At 32.4% G+C, this 14,793-nt stretch overlaps 1 protein-coding gene across 4 annotated transcripts in view; it reads left to right on the forward strand.

The window, feature by feature from the left end:
* FER (FER tyrosine kinase) overlaps window positions 1–14,793 on the forward strand; it is a 374,252-nt gene that overhangs the window by 66,281 nt on the left and 293,178 nt on the right. The window contains exon 2 of one of the 4 annotated variants that reach the window (XM_019727986.3): window positions 7,084–7,150. The exons of the other annotated variants lie outside the window; for them this stretch is intronic. The gene's annotated coding sequence lies outside the window, so the exon portion shown is untranslated. The remainder of the gene's footprint in view (window positions 1–7,083; window positions 7,151–14,793) is intronic. 4 annotated transcript variants of the gene reach the window in all.

Consider the following 14,793-nt stretch of genomic DNA (forward strand, 5'->3'; position numbering starts at 1 on the left):
TTTACAATCGAACCAGTCAAAACTCTTTATACTCATGTTTACACGAAAAAGTGTGAAGCTGTATTTTTATAAACTTTGTTTCTGTTTTCAAACTGCTTCTATGTTTAACATGGAAATAAGAGTTCTTTTGTGAAGTTATTTAGTCTTTATAAAGATGATGTATAGGGAGTTTTCCAACATTTACAGGCTTTATGTCAGAACTTTAGTTCATCTGGATAGGCCAGATCAGGGCACTTAGGAACGGGCCTTAGGAACCGGCCTTAGGAACGGCTGGGGCACTTCTGGAGTGGCTACCCAAGCTTTGGTTCTGACATCTAGAGTCATTACTTTAGAAATTAGAAGGCCGTGGGAAAGGTCTGTATAACCCGTCATAATGGCATCCAGCTGGAGAAGACAAGGCTTTGAGAGACATGGCCTGGAAATAATTCCTATAGTCAGGGTTAAATTCTGTATTTGATCCAGAGTGGGTTCGGAGTCAATGGCTCAGTTATTGCAACTGGAGGTTAGTAGTAGGTAGCAGTCGATCAGCAGGAAGGTGTTAATGCTGAAATTCCAAACTTCTGACTCCTGCTGTATGGATTACACAGAAAACTTTAAATTTTGAATGATAGAATTTACGTCCAGTGGAACATTAGTTTATGATCAGTCTAATGTAAAACATAGTGCTCATTTGCAGCATGAATGTAGCATCATTTTAATTAATTTTTTTGTAATATAGCTTAAATATTAAACTTGTCTTGGTGTGTGCTGTGCTGAGGGAACAAATGTTTGTATTAAATTGATTTAGACTAATATGGACATTAGTCGATTGATACTATTTATAGCATGTGCACTGAGAACAACCAAAATAATTTTAGCTTACTGAGCTGAAGTTAGTAATTTATAGTGTTTCTTGTTAGCAGCATTGTGTTTTAGAATAAAAGGTTTCTGAATGCAAAATACACAGGTTTTAATTTTCCTATTGTAGATTAAGTTCTGAACACTTTCAGTTGGTTAAACACGTGGTTAGGTTTAGCTATAAAGCAATTTTGTGACTCTACATAGCTTGTATTTGAACTAAGGTTCTGAATAAATGCTTGTAAATGGAAAAATTGGCCATCACGTCATCCTTACAAAAAGTAAATGACTGCAAAGGAACCTCCTACAGGATCATGTTGTCTGTGAATAAAGTGATTTACTATTTCTTTCCAATCTGGATGTCTTGTATTTTTTTTTTTTTCCTTTTTCTTGCCTAGTTGCTCTATCTATAACCTCCTGTATAATGTATAAAAGTAAAAAGAGCAAACATACTCGCCTTGCTTCTGAACGTGGGAGAAAGACTTTCACCATTAAGTATGATTTTAGCTGTAGTTTTTCAGACTTTTTTTTTTAAATCAGGTTGAAGAAATTCCTTTCTATTCGTACTTCAGGATGGATGTTAGATTTTGTCAAATGCTTTCTCTGTATCATGATGAAATTACTTTCTTCTTTTTGGTTTAATATGACAAATTATTTGTTTGATTTTGATATACTACACTAACCTCACATTCCTGGGTTAACTCCTTTTGGTCATGATGTATTCTCATTCTTCATATTATTGGATATGGTTGGCTAAGTTTTTGTTCATAATTTTTCATTTATAACTTTATTTCATTTTCATATATGGGTGATGCTCTCTTCTGAATGATTACCTCCTCTTCAGTTTTCTAGAAAGATTTGTGGTCTGTTGGTAATATTTCTGTAATATTGGTAGAATTCACTTGTGAAGCCATCTGGGTCTACTTGTTTTTATCTTTTTCCTTTTTTGTGAAGGTTTTTAAACCATAAATTCAATTTCTTGAATTGATATAGGGCTATTTGGTTTATCTTTTTTGTTATTGTTTGACTTTTAGTAAGTTGTATCTTTAAAGGAATTTGTCCATTTAATTTAAGTTGTTGAATTTATTGGCATTAAGTTGTTTATAATATTTCCTTATTCACCTTTTTATATTTGTAGAATCTTTGGTGACATTTTCGTTCTCATACTTGATTTTGGTACTTTGTGTCTTTTCTCCTTTTTTTCTAATCATTCTAGCTAAAGGTTTATCAGTTTTATTAATATTCTCAAAGAACAGCTTTAAAATTTTTTTTTATTTTTTATATTTTGTTGTGATTCTACAGCATTGATCTATTGATTGATTGATTGATCGAGTGATCAATTGTTTACCATAGTACTAGATTATTTTAAAAATTTGAGTATAGTTGACATGCAATATTACTTTCAGGTGTACAACAGTGATTCAACATCTATATACCTTATGAAATGACCATCACAATGAGTAGTAATTATCAGTCACCATACAAAGTTATTACACTATTATTGACTATATTCCCTATGCTGTATATTCCATTCCTGTGGTATATTTATTTTATAACTGGAAGTTAGTACTCTTAATCCCCTTCACCTCTTTTGCCCATCTCTCTACCGCACTCCCCTCTAGTGGTCATCAGTTTGTTTTCTGTGTCTGAGACTGTTTCTGTATTGTTTTTTTGCTCATTTGTTTGTTTTTTAGATTCTACGTATGTGTGAAATCATATGGTATATGTCTTTCTCTGACTTAGTTCCCTTAGCATAATACTCTCTAGGTTTATCCATGTTGTCACAAATAGCAAGTTTTCTTTCTTTTTTATGACTAAGTAATCTTCCATTCTGTGTGTGTGTATGTGTGTGTGTGTGTGTGTGTGTGTGTGTGTGTGTGTGTATTTCACATCTTCTTTATATCTTCGTCTATCAGTGGCCACTTAAGCTTGCTTCCATATCTTCGCTATTGTAAAGAATGTTCTAATCAACGTAGGGGTGCATATATCTTTTTGAATTAATGTTACCAATTTCTTCAGGTACATGCCCAAAAGTGGAATTGCTAGATCGAATGGTAGCTGTGTTTTTGATTTTTTGAGGAACCTCCATGCTGTTTTCCATAGTGGCTGCACCAATTTATCCCACCAGGAGTACATGTGAATTCCCTTTTTTCCACATCCTTGCCAACACTTGCTGGTTTTTTCTTTTTTCTTCTGTTTTTCTGCTTTATATTTAGTTGACTTATGCTCTAATTTTTATTATTTCCTTCTGCTTGCTTTAGACTTAGTTTTTAGCAGTTTTTCTATTTTCTTAATGTGGAAGCTAAGATCACTGATTTGAGAACAGTTTTCTTTCATTCTTTTTTGTTTTTTGTCTGATGCATGCATTTAGTGCTATAAATTTCCCTAAGTACAGTTTTAGCAACATTTCATACATTTTTATATATTGTGTCTTCATATTCATTCCATTTAAAGTACTTTCTAATTTGTTTTTATTTTTGTTTTTTTTCTTTGATCCATAGGTTTTTCAGAAGTGTGTTATTTAGTTTCCTAAAGTTTGGACATTTTTCCAGAGATGTTTCTATTTTTGATTCATAATTTAAATTCATTTTCGTCTGAGAATATTTTTTATGACTCTATTCCTTTATATTTATGTATACATGTTATATGGCCCATAGTATGGTCCATCTTGGTGAATTCTGCTTGTGCACTTGGTAAAAATACGTGTTCTGTTGGTTGCAGTGGCCTATATTGTCGGCTTAGTCCAGTTGGTTAATGTTGTTATTCCAATTTTAATGTTTTTACTGATTTTCTATCTACTTGTTGAGGCAGGGGAGTTGAAATCCCCACTGTAATTGTGGATGTGTCTATTTCTTCTTTCATTTCTCTCAGTTTTTTGCTCCATGTATTTTGAAACTGTGTTAAGTATATAAACAGTCAAGGTTGTTATATTCTTTTTATGACTCATCTCCTTTATTATCCTTGGTAGTATTCTTTGCTGTGTTATCTATTCTATCTGACATTACTATAGCTACTCCAGCTTTCCTTGGATTAGTGTTTACATGGTATATCTTTTCTTCATCCTCTAATCCGTTTCAGTCTTTATTTTTGAAGTACACTTCTTGTAGGCAGCATATAGTAAGGTCTTGTTTTTATTTTATCTTGATAATCTCTACCTTTTAATTGGGGTAGACTATATTTAATGTGATTTTTGATAATGTTAGGTTTAAATCTGTCATGTTACAGTCTGTTTTCTCTTTGTTCCATGTTCTTTCTTCTCCTTGCCCTTTTTTCTGCCTTCTTTTGGACTAATTGAAAAATTTTCTTAAGATTTCTTTTTATCTCCTGTATTGTCTTACTAGATATAACTTTTGTTTATTTTTTTTTTTTTTAATTTACCGTAGTATACCTTCAAGTGATATCATACCACTTTATGTATAAAATGGGACCCTTAAAATAGTCTTCCAGTCTTTGTGCTGTTGTTCTGATATATTTTATTTTCACGTATGTTGTAAACTTCATACTCTATTGTTAATGTTTTTATTTTTTTATTTTTTATTTTTTTTATTTTTATTTTTATTAAATTTATTGGGGTGACAATTGTTAGTAAAATTACATAGATTTCAGGTGTACAATTCTGTATTACGTCATCTATAAATCCCATTGTGTGGTGATGGAAGGAGAACTGACTCTGGGTGATGAACACACAATGTTTTTATTTTTGTTTAGACAGTATAGTATCTTTAAAATTAAAGCAAATCTCATATATTTATTTATTTAGTTATCTTCTCTAGCATTCTTCATGTTATCTGATATCATTTACTTTTGCATGAATGACTAACATTTCTTGTAAGTCTGTGGATATTTTAGCTTTCATATGTCTGAAAAGGTTTTTATTTCACCTTCATTTTTTACACATATTTTTGTTGGGGATAGAATTCTGTCTTGGCAGTATTTTTTCCCATTCTAGTCTTTAAAGATGTTGCTGTAATGTCACATGAAGGAGAAATCTGCTCTAATCCTTGTGTTTGTTGCTCTACACATTTTATTTTCCTTTGGTAACTTTTACGATTTGTTTTTTATCATTGGTTTTGAGCACGTTAGTCATGATATAGCTTGCTGTAGTTTTTCTTTTTGCCTTGTGTTTGTGGTTTCTGAGTTTCTTATATCCGAGAGTTTATAGTTTTCATCAGTTTGGAAAACTTTCAGCCATTATTTCTTCACATATATTTCCTATCTCCCCCCTCTCTTTCTGCTTTCCTTCAGACGCTCTAGTTACATGTACGTTAGGCTGCTGGTAGCTGTGTCACAGCCTACTGATGCTGTGTTCATTTTTTTTTTTCCTCTTGTCTTTTTTCTTTTTCTGTTTTATTTTGGCTATTTTCTATGGCTATGTCTAAAATTTACTAATCTTATCTTCTGCATTACTAATCTGCCTTTATCCTAGCAGTGTGTTTTTCATCTCAGGTGTTGTAGATTTTGCCTGAATAGTTTTGATTTGGGTCTTTTCTTAAATGTTTCATGTTTCTATTTAACACATTAAGTTTTGGAGGTTTAGTGGATTTCATCTTCTTTAATCATTTGTTCTGAGAGTTATATGAGTTTATTCGTTCTCAGGTTTTTCTGTCTCACTATAATGCCCCGCTTATTTATGTTGTAGAATGTATATATATATTCTACAACATCTTTCCCCATATAGCTGACATAGGCCCTTGATCACTTGCCGTGTAGTACTTTTTACTAAAGTTAAAAAATAATTTTAAGAGTAAATGTAATGCATGCTAAAATTTAAGCAATACCATATTGAATCATACAGTATTGAATTAAGTGAATTTAAATATGATTTTTCTTGGAAGTTTTTAGTTTACTTGAAGATACACTGAAGTATCAGAAAAGCTGTTCAAAGTAACTGCCTCATAGTTAAATATTCTGATGTACCCTGTTTAATTGATTCTGTATGGTTAGAATTACTCTAGGGTTTTATATTTACCAAGCTTCAAAATAACCCACAAAAGCATTTGTGGGGGTTTCTTTTATGCGGGTAGAAGTCTGAATGCTTCTGTTTTACCACATGTCGTATTCAGGGAAAAGAAATAAGACAGAATGAGCCACATTACACATGCCCATACCAGTCAGTGTAGAGAAGCTTGAAAGGAGCTCTCTTCACACCTTTTATAACAAGAGTGGGAAACAAACTCTTTTTTTCTCTGTGAGAAGCAAAAAAGAGTGCTAAGGGATTGGTAGATTCCCTGATTATTTACAAGCCCATACTACCCTAAGGAGACACAGTAAGAGGTTACCTACTGCTAGAAAGTGGGGAATTAGCGCTAGGTCTCATTCACAAGTAAATTTTTTTGTAATTGGAAGTAGATTTTCTTAAATTGCCTCTTCATACATTCTGAATAGTTCTGTGATATTTTATAGCCAATTAAAATGGATTAGATCCATTGAGTTGTCTCTTAAGAGTACTTTAATTATGAAAACCAGGTTAAAATGAATTCAGACCTCAGACAGATGGTTACATTTATATTTAAGTAAATCAAAATTTTAAAAATGAGTAAAACTTTTAAAAGGCAATTTTAGTGGATTTCCTTATTTTGAGTCCACTAAGAATGGTAACTGGCCTTCTTATTCAATAATCTCTAAATCTTGGAGATTTTTCAAAATCAGAATTACATATGGATCATGTATGAGGTCCTCTAGAAAAATTTTCTGAAATTGAAATTTACCTCTCAGTTCAACATACAGAAGAAATGCATTTTGGGTATAGGACTCTCGAAAGAACAAAGAGTTCAAGCTATGTGAAAAGCCTTTGTGCCATAAGTTCGTGTCATTGATCATCAATTCTGTTGAAAGTGAGAGGTTTTCTCTTATTTTGGACCTCCTTATGAATATGTGATCTAGCAGCAACCAACTTATGGCACGAAGGCTTTTCACTCACTGAGCTTAATATGATAGGAACTTTACAAGGTCATAAAGATTAATGCCACTTTTAGTTAGTAATCTAATTTGCATTTGATTAAAGTTGCAGAAATTGGAGTGATAGTTATAATATTATCATCTGATACTGAAATATTATGTGGGATAGAATATGCTACATGATTCATTTATATTCTGGAGATAACTTCCTAAACATAAAGTGAAACCATAATTATTTGATTTCTCCTTCATTTGCTTAGTTTTATTAAATAAACAAAGATAATTTTCACATACAAAGAGGTTAAGAGAAGTTAAATCTTTTTGCTGACTTTCCTCTATATTTTATAGGTGACCTCCTTAACAATATTAGTTTTGGACTTGATTACTAGAAAGATGATATAAACAGATGCAGAAGGTAAAATTGTAATCTTTCTATAACTTTTAACTTTTTAAGAATTTTGTTTGTTTAAATTTAATTTTTTAAAAATAAGAACTATATCAATTTATACATTTTCTCGTTATGTGCCAGGCACTGTTATTGTATTAGGAATAATGTAGATAACAAAATATCCCCAAGCCCCTACCTCCATCAGGCTTACATTTTAGAGCAGAAGATTGCTAATTAAAAGAATAAAATAACTAAGTGAAACATATAGTATGTTAGGCGGCAGTAAGTCTGATGGAGAAAGCACTGTGTAGGTACAGTGTTGGTAGGATGATCAGGTTAGATATCACAGAGAAAGAGACATTTAAATGAAGAGTGAAGGAGATGAGGGAGTGAAGTGTGTGGTTATATGGGGCAAACAGCCCTCCAGACAGAGGAAAAAGCCAAAGCAAAGTTATGGAGATGGGATCATGGTTGGAATATTTGAGGAGTGTTACCGTTACCTGTGGCTGGTACTGAAGGATTGATAAAGGTATGAAAATATGAGATTAGAACAGAGAGGAAGAATGGTGGTGGTGGCAAGAAAGGAGAGAGTATGTAGGATCTTGGTAGTTCCTTTAAAACACTTTGGCTTTTACTTTGAGTAAGATAGGAAGCTATTGGGTTTTGAGCAGAAGAATGACATAAAGTAACTTACATTTTCATAGGACAATCCTGGTAGTGTTGTTGAGAATAGTCTGAGGGTGGGGGAAGGTTGGAAGTAAGGAGACCAGTTACTTCCAGGCTATTGAAGGAATAATCCATGCAAGGGCTTATGCTGGTTTGGACCTGGGTAGTAGCAGCAGAGGTGATGAGAAATGGTCAAATTCTAGATATCCAATTGATTATTGTTATTTACTGTACTTGTGCTCTATAAAATTACTGTGAACACTAAATCTGCATTAACTGAGTCCTGAATCATTGCCCCTCGTGGACGTAACATAAGGCGTTAGCTTCTTATGAGCGGGGCCACAATATTTTTGACAGTTCATCAACACATCACCAAATACACGAAACAATACATTGTTTTATGTGTGTTTCTGTTTAAAGACACCTTCAATATATACTGTTGAACCATTAACATTAAACTCACAGCTAAGAGTGCTATAACTCATAACTAAACAAGGGTGTCTAACACACATTTTTTCTGTAAGGCACGTCACAGCCTTCTTGAGCATAAGGCTACTAAATAGCATTTCAGCACTGTGCTCAGGGCTGTTTTAAACAGAAAAGTTATGAACAAAACGCACAGAAAATGCAAAAAATATAGAGCTAAATAGACTGCAGAAAGCACAGTTTACAGTATGAGAGCTGAAAACAAGCCAGTGCATAGCCTGTTCAACTTCAGTTGGGAACGTGTGTGTCAGGCAACTCCTTCACCGCTTTGTGTGTGTACATGTCTGTGATTGACCTGGAAAGCACCGTGCATATTAACTTGGGGATTACAAATAAATTTTAGACAGTAGGTGAATTCAGGAATATAGGAATATTGAGGATCAACTCCATATTGATTGAAAATAGACCTTAAAGCATTTGTTCATGAATTGGATGTAGTGTACGAGAGTAAGAAGTCGAAGATGATTCCAAGACTTTTGACCTGAGAAACTGGAAGGATGACATTGTTATTAACCAAGATGGAGAAAAGTGAGGGAGGAACAGCTTTGGAAGTGAAGATAAGGAGTTTGTTTTTGAGATTTTTATTAGATACCTAAGTGGAGATGTCAAGTTTGTACTTAGATCTCTATTTCTGGAGAGTTCCTGGGAGAGGTATGGGATAAAAATATGAATCTGAATGTTAGTATTTAAAGCCATGAGATTTGTTGATATTACCAATGGTGTTAAGATAGAAAAAAGAAGAGTCCTAAGACTCAGCCCAGCATTAACAAATGAGAAACATGAGGGGGAACTTATAAAGAAGACTAAGATAAGAGGAAAACCAAAAGAATGTATTATTCTGGAAGCCAAATTGGGGAGGAAAGGATTTCAAGGAAGAACAAGTGATCAACGAGGCTGAGTATTGCTAAGACATAAGATGAGGACTAATATTTGGATTTAGCAAACATAGGTTACCAATGACTTTGACAAGAACAGTTTGATTGGAGCATTAGAGGAGAAAGCAAGCCTACATGGGATGGGTTTAAAGAAAGAGTGAGAGGAAAGAAACCAATGATAACCAGTATAGACAAATCTTTTCAGGAGTTTTGCAGTAAGGGAAGGAGAAAGACAGGGAAGCACCTAAAAAAAGTAGAGTCAAGGGAGGATTTTTTTTTAAAGGTTAGGAGTTAGTACAGCTTGTTTGCTGATGAAAATGCTCCTGTAGAAAAGGAAAAGCTGATGATACAGTAGAATGAAGGAAGAATTGTTGGAGCAATATCTTTGAGCCGGTGAGAGAGGGTGGATCTAGTACTCAAGTGAATGGATTGGTCTTTTAGAACAGGACAGTTTATTCATAGTGATAGTCTAAGACAGAAGGTGAAATATACAGCCACATACAGATAAAAGGTTAGATATGCTGATGAGAGTTTTGTGAAGTTCTCTTAAATCGTTTAGTTTTATTCATGGGGTTCATGGGCTCCCTCTTCATACTTATACAATTCCAAATTCAAAATCGTAAGGTATAAGCAAGTAAGCATACAGTGAAAAGTTTTTCTCCTAAACATTACCCAGTTTATTTCTCCAAAGGCAACCGATATTATCTGTTTTTCTTTTCTAGATATATTCTATGTATATCCTGTAGCTTTTAAGTCACTCAATAAGAGTATTCATTAACTTATTATATAACCTTTGTATTATAGCGCATTATTAGGTTAGTGACTGGTTGGTTATCCATGCTAAATAAGTGATCTTTATACTTCCTCTTTTACAATTATGTCCTAACGTTATGATGACTATTTTGTGAACATCTGTTTTGATTTTCTTATCAAGCATCTTTTAAGGAAGTGACTATGTGTCACTTTAAGGAAGTGACATGGAACCTAGGACACCATGGAATCTGGATAAAAATTGAAAGGAGGAGTGCCCTTAATTTGTTGTAAATATTGTTCTTCCACACACTTGACTAATCTTGTAAAGAATAATAATAATTTTTCTATTCATATTCTGGTTGTCTTTGTCTATTAATATTATTTATAGTTGAAACATACCTGCTTTGTAAAACATATATATTAAAATCAACTTTTTTTTCTTTCTATCTGTGAAGTCAGTTTTTTACATATAAAGAATATTAAAGAACAAATCATGAGACTTTTCATATCTAGTCTAAATCCAAATTTGTAGATTTAATGGATATTCAGATAATTTGAATTTTGATCAGATTTTCACAGCTTTCCATTTTTAACTTTTTATTTTGATATTTCAGATGTACAGTAATGTTGAAAGAATAATGCAAAAATCTTCATATACCTTTCACCTATATTCCCTATTTTACCAAATTTGTTTTATCCTTTTCTTTCACTGTATGTGAGAGAGAAACTCAAACTGGCTCCTCTGTCCTTTTGGCATGTTCCTGTCATTCATAGATCACTTATTTTCTGCCTTATCTTATACTTTGCCTGCTCTAGGTCCTGCTCCATTTCTCTAAGGAACCATGTTCCTTTTAGTGGAAAATAGTATTTAGAAACTAATATTTGGGTACTAGGTGTGCTCATTGCTGGTGGAGTGTCTTTGTTCTACGTCCATTCAAAGGACGGAGATAGGAAATAAACAAATGCGCGCTCGCGCGCGCGTGCACACACGCATACATCTATGCCGATTTCTGAATCTGTTGATTTATCTATATTAAAACTAAAGGTTCACATTGATACTTACAATTCCAATCAAACATCATAGAGGTCAGTCTATCTTTTCCTATTTATGTATTTGCAAGTTCTTTCTCTGATAGTGAGAAATCTGGCTTCTGTTATTCATAATCTATATACTAATTTGATCAATCCTAAAATAACAAAGTAATTTCAGAATTGCTAACTCATGCTTCTGAAAAAAGAAACTCACCAACTAGCATTCAGTATTTGTTTAGAACTCTTTTTATCTTTAGTCAAATATTTTATTTAGTCAAATTTATCCTTTTATTTAGTCCAATATTAATTTCCAAAGTTACTTTCTTCCCTACTCCTTTCAGTGCGGTTGTTATTCACTGGAAATATAGTTTGGTTCATTTCTTTCTGTTGTATCCCATTTTAAGTTGTTTTTTTCCTTCTCTTATCCTTATTGATTTTGTTTGTTTGTTTGCTTCATTAATGGTTACACGTAATGGTTTCAAAAGTGAGAACTGTACAAAACTATATACTTAGAGAACTATATCTTTATTTCTCTTTCTTTCTTACACACAAACTGTGGTATTCTTTTTCACTTTGCTTTTCTACTTGATAATTGTATAGAGAAAATAACAGTATTTCAGTATGTAGATTGCTTTCTCATTCTTTATAACTGCTGCCTAGTACTTCATTATAAGTTTACTCAAGCACTTTCCTATGTGTGGATATGTAGTTTAGTTCTAATTTTTCCAATTATATACACTCCTACCATGAGTAACCTATGTGTGGCGTTTTTTCTTTTCTCTTTTCTTTTCTTTGCTTTTCTTTTCTTTTCGTCATTGGAAGAATATCTTAAGCATAAATTCCTAAAAGTGTGATTTCAGAGTAAAAAGATAAACGTTTGTGTAGTTTTGTTATCGCCAAATTTGTTTCTGTAAGGATTATCAATTTGCATTTCCATCAGAAATGTGTAACAGTATCTGTTTCATCATACCCTTGCTAAAAAAAGAGTGTTTGCCAGTTTGGTAGGTGAGAAATAGCATCTTGTAATTTTAATTTGTTTTATTATGAAGGCCATTTTAAAATATTTATTTTTTTGTGACTTGTGTTTTGCCAGTTTTTTTTCTATTGAGTTTTTGGTCTTTCTTTTTCCCTTAAAGTTTTAAGAATTTTTAAATATATTGCAACAAATAGCCCTTTTTCTATCATACATGGTGCATATATTTTTCACTAGGTTGCTACCATCTGATTTTTTAAATTATGTCCCCCCCACATATAAATGATGATGCTTTAGCTACAGATATTGCTGTGAGAAATAAACTGTCTTTATCTCTATCCCAGGAATATTTGTGTCTTCTTTCCACATCCATGAAATCAAGGCAGACTAATTTGTTAACTTGCAAGTAGGGTAAAATCCCATATACCCTTCATGTTCTTGACAGAAATATATGTGTCCTTTCCTTATTTTTACTTGCTTTTTTTTTTTTTCCCTGCAGGATTTTAAGTTTTCCTCTCTTGCTTCTTTTTTTCCTTCACAATTTCCAAAGTTACTTCATTTTAACTATTTCTGCCACTGAAGTGTTACCTTTCTAAGACTGCTTTCCTTGCTTCTATTTATAGACCATTTAAAATTTGGGTATTCTCTGCCTGTTAGTTATGCTGAGAGTGTGGGTTTTATTTTTCTTCTTTTTAAAAATATGTTTAGATATGTGGGAGATTCAGAATTATGATAGGTTACCCTATCCCAGCCACCCAGAATCCCCGCTATTCACAGCTTTGTTACTTTATAGAATATAGATTTTAATATAGTATATCATCTAATTTATAGGTTAGTAAAAGACTGAATCAATTGAATCTAGCAATCACTATATGCAAAGAAATGGTGTTGCACAGAGTTAGAGAGCTTGCTCTTTAAAGGTATTTTATGTTCAATTTTAAAATTAAATGATTAGGTCCCTATTTTAGTTCCCTGAACAGTTTAAAACCAATAATACATGTTCAATAAATATTTCTTGATTGATATATCAAATATTCTTATACCAAGAAATTAAAAGTATTACAGTAAGACTGTACGTATTGTATTTTTAATGCTTAATAGGAGCAGATGATCAAAAAAGTTTTTTTCAGCTTTCTAAATTTAGTACCTTCTTTAGCCTTTGCTATTAATTCTGCATTTTGACAGTTTTTGCCATTTGATCTCCATCACAACCCAATAAATTGAAAGGAGCAGATAATTTAACTTCCAGGTTTAAAAATTAGAAGCTAAAATTAGATTGGGTTGCAGAGCTAATCAGAGGAGAAGCTAAGACAAAAACTGACTTCTTGACTTATTTTCAGAACAACACTGAGTAAAATAGGTTGCTCATTCATTATTCACATATATATACTTGAATTTTAACTTCCAACCAAAGAAACATATGTGGACATTTGGCCCAAGTAACTTATAAATTAGGATGAATTCCCATTCATTTTCTTCTTACTCAGAGTAATAAGTAAAAATTGTATAGTTGAGGAGGAATGTTTTGAAAGAAAGGAAAAATGTAAAACTAGAATGCTTAGTTATTCAAATCAGAGTCTACTTGCTGGCTTTCTACTATAATATTTAACAAATGGTAAACACTTCAGAAGTTTACAATAAAAAATACTTAACTTTCCAGACTTGCTTAATGAGTAGTCTAGCCTGTCTCTTGTAAATGTCAAACTTATGTAATTGAGTTTTGCTAGCCTCATAATATTGTTTATGGCATCACATGGTGTATCCCACTCTGTTATTACAAACATTAAGCAGATTTGTCAACAAGTGGTGACAAAAGAATTGTAATTTGTTCTTTTGTGAATTTCATTATGTAGAGGAGGAAAAGTTCATTATGTAGGGGAGGATTTTTTCTTCTCTTAATTGACACATAGAACTATGCCCTACTCACTGCCTCTTATCATTAAAAATAAAAACAAAAAGAATAAAAAAACACAAAAGCATACAACAACAGAGGTATAATTCTTTGTCAATGTGAATTTATTCACTATGTGTGTTTCATATTAATTTTCTGCTCAACTGTAGTTTTATAAAAGTTAAGAAAGTATAATAGTGATCTGAGATATTCTGAGCCAAAAAGCTTATGTGACAAGAATTGTATTAGGTAATTTTTTGCAATATATTTTGTTAAATAAATGGAATTTTAAAATTTTATTTGTAACTGATTTTCTCACAGTATTACTGTATGTTGAATTTATTTGTGTAGTCTCGATGGGACCCTAAATATTTATTTTAAAATGAATCAGGAAGAAGTACAACAGAATTTGTTTCTAAACCATGCCAAGTGAGCATGTTTTTGAAACTTTCTGTTTCCCTACAAGGGCGGGAGGGTAGGAGGGAAATATAGATAGATTAATCAATTGATCGTGTAAATGTACAAGTACACATTATAACCAAACGCGCAAATGTATGTGAGTTGTATAGTACAAACTCCCCCCCGCCAAAAAACCCTACTAAAACATACCCCTAATTTCATTTTTAAGTCCAAAGCTATTTTTAAAGAATTTATTATTAACATTATTTTAATGTAATGGATTCTGCCTTGGATGTTTTCAAAGGCATTTAATTTTTTCTAAATTGTGTTAATGACCACTGGTAAGCTGATGATCATTAGATTTTGCTTATAATAATAGTCTTCTTCAAGTTGTCATACACCATATCTGATAAAGAAAGAAAAGTAACTGGACACTTCTTAACTTTTCTAAGGTTGTTTTGGGTCATAAAATCTTAGTGAGCTGAGTATTGTGAATTTAGTGAATCATTTTCCACTGCCTAGAAAGACAGATGAGTGGTGTGCAGCTTAAAATCTGTGCAAACAAGAGGACAGATAGGTGGTTTAAATTGTTTAA

This window comes from Rhinolophus sinicus, chromosome 3, assembly GCF_057876585.1.
Source record: "Rhinolophus sinicus isolate RSI-liver-muscle chromosome 3, RSI-T2T, whole genome shotgun sequence".
In the NCBI taxonomy this organism is placed as follows: Eukaryota; Metazoa; Chordata; class Mammalia; order Chiroptera; family Rhinolophidae; genus Rhinolophus; species Rhinolophus sinicus.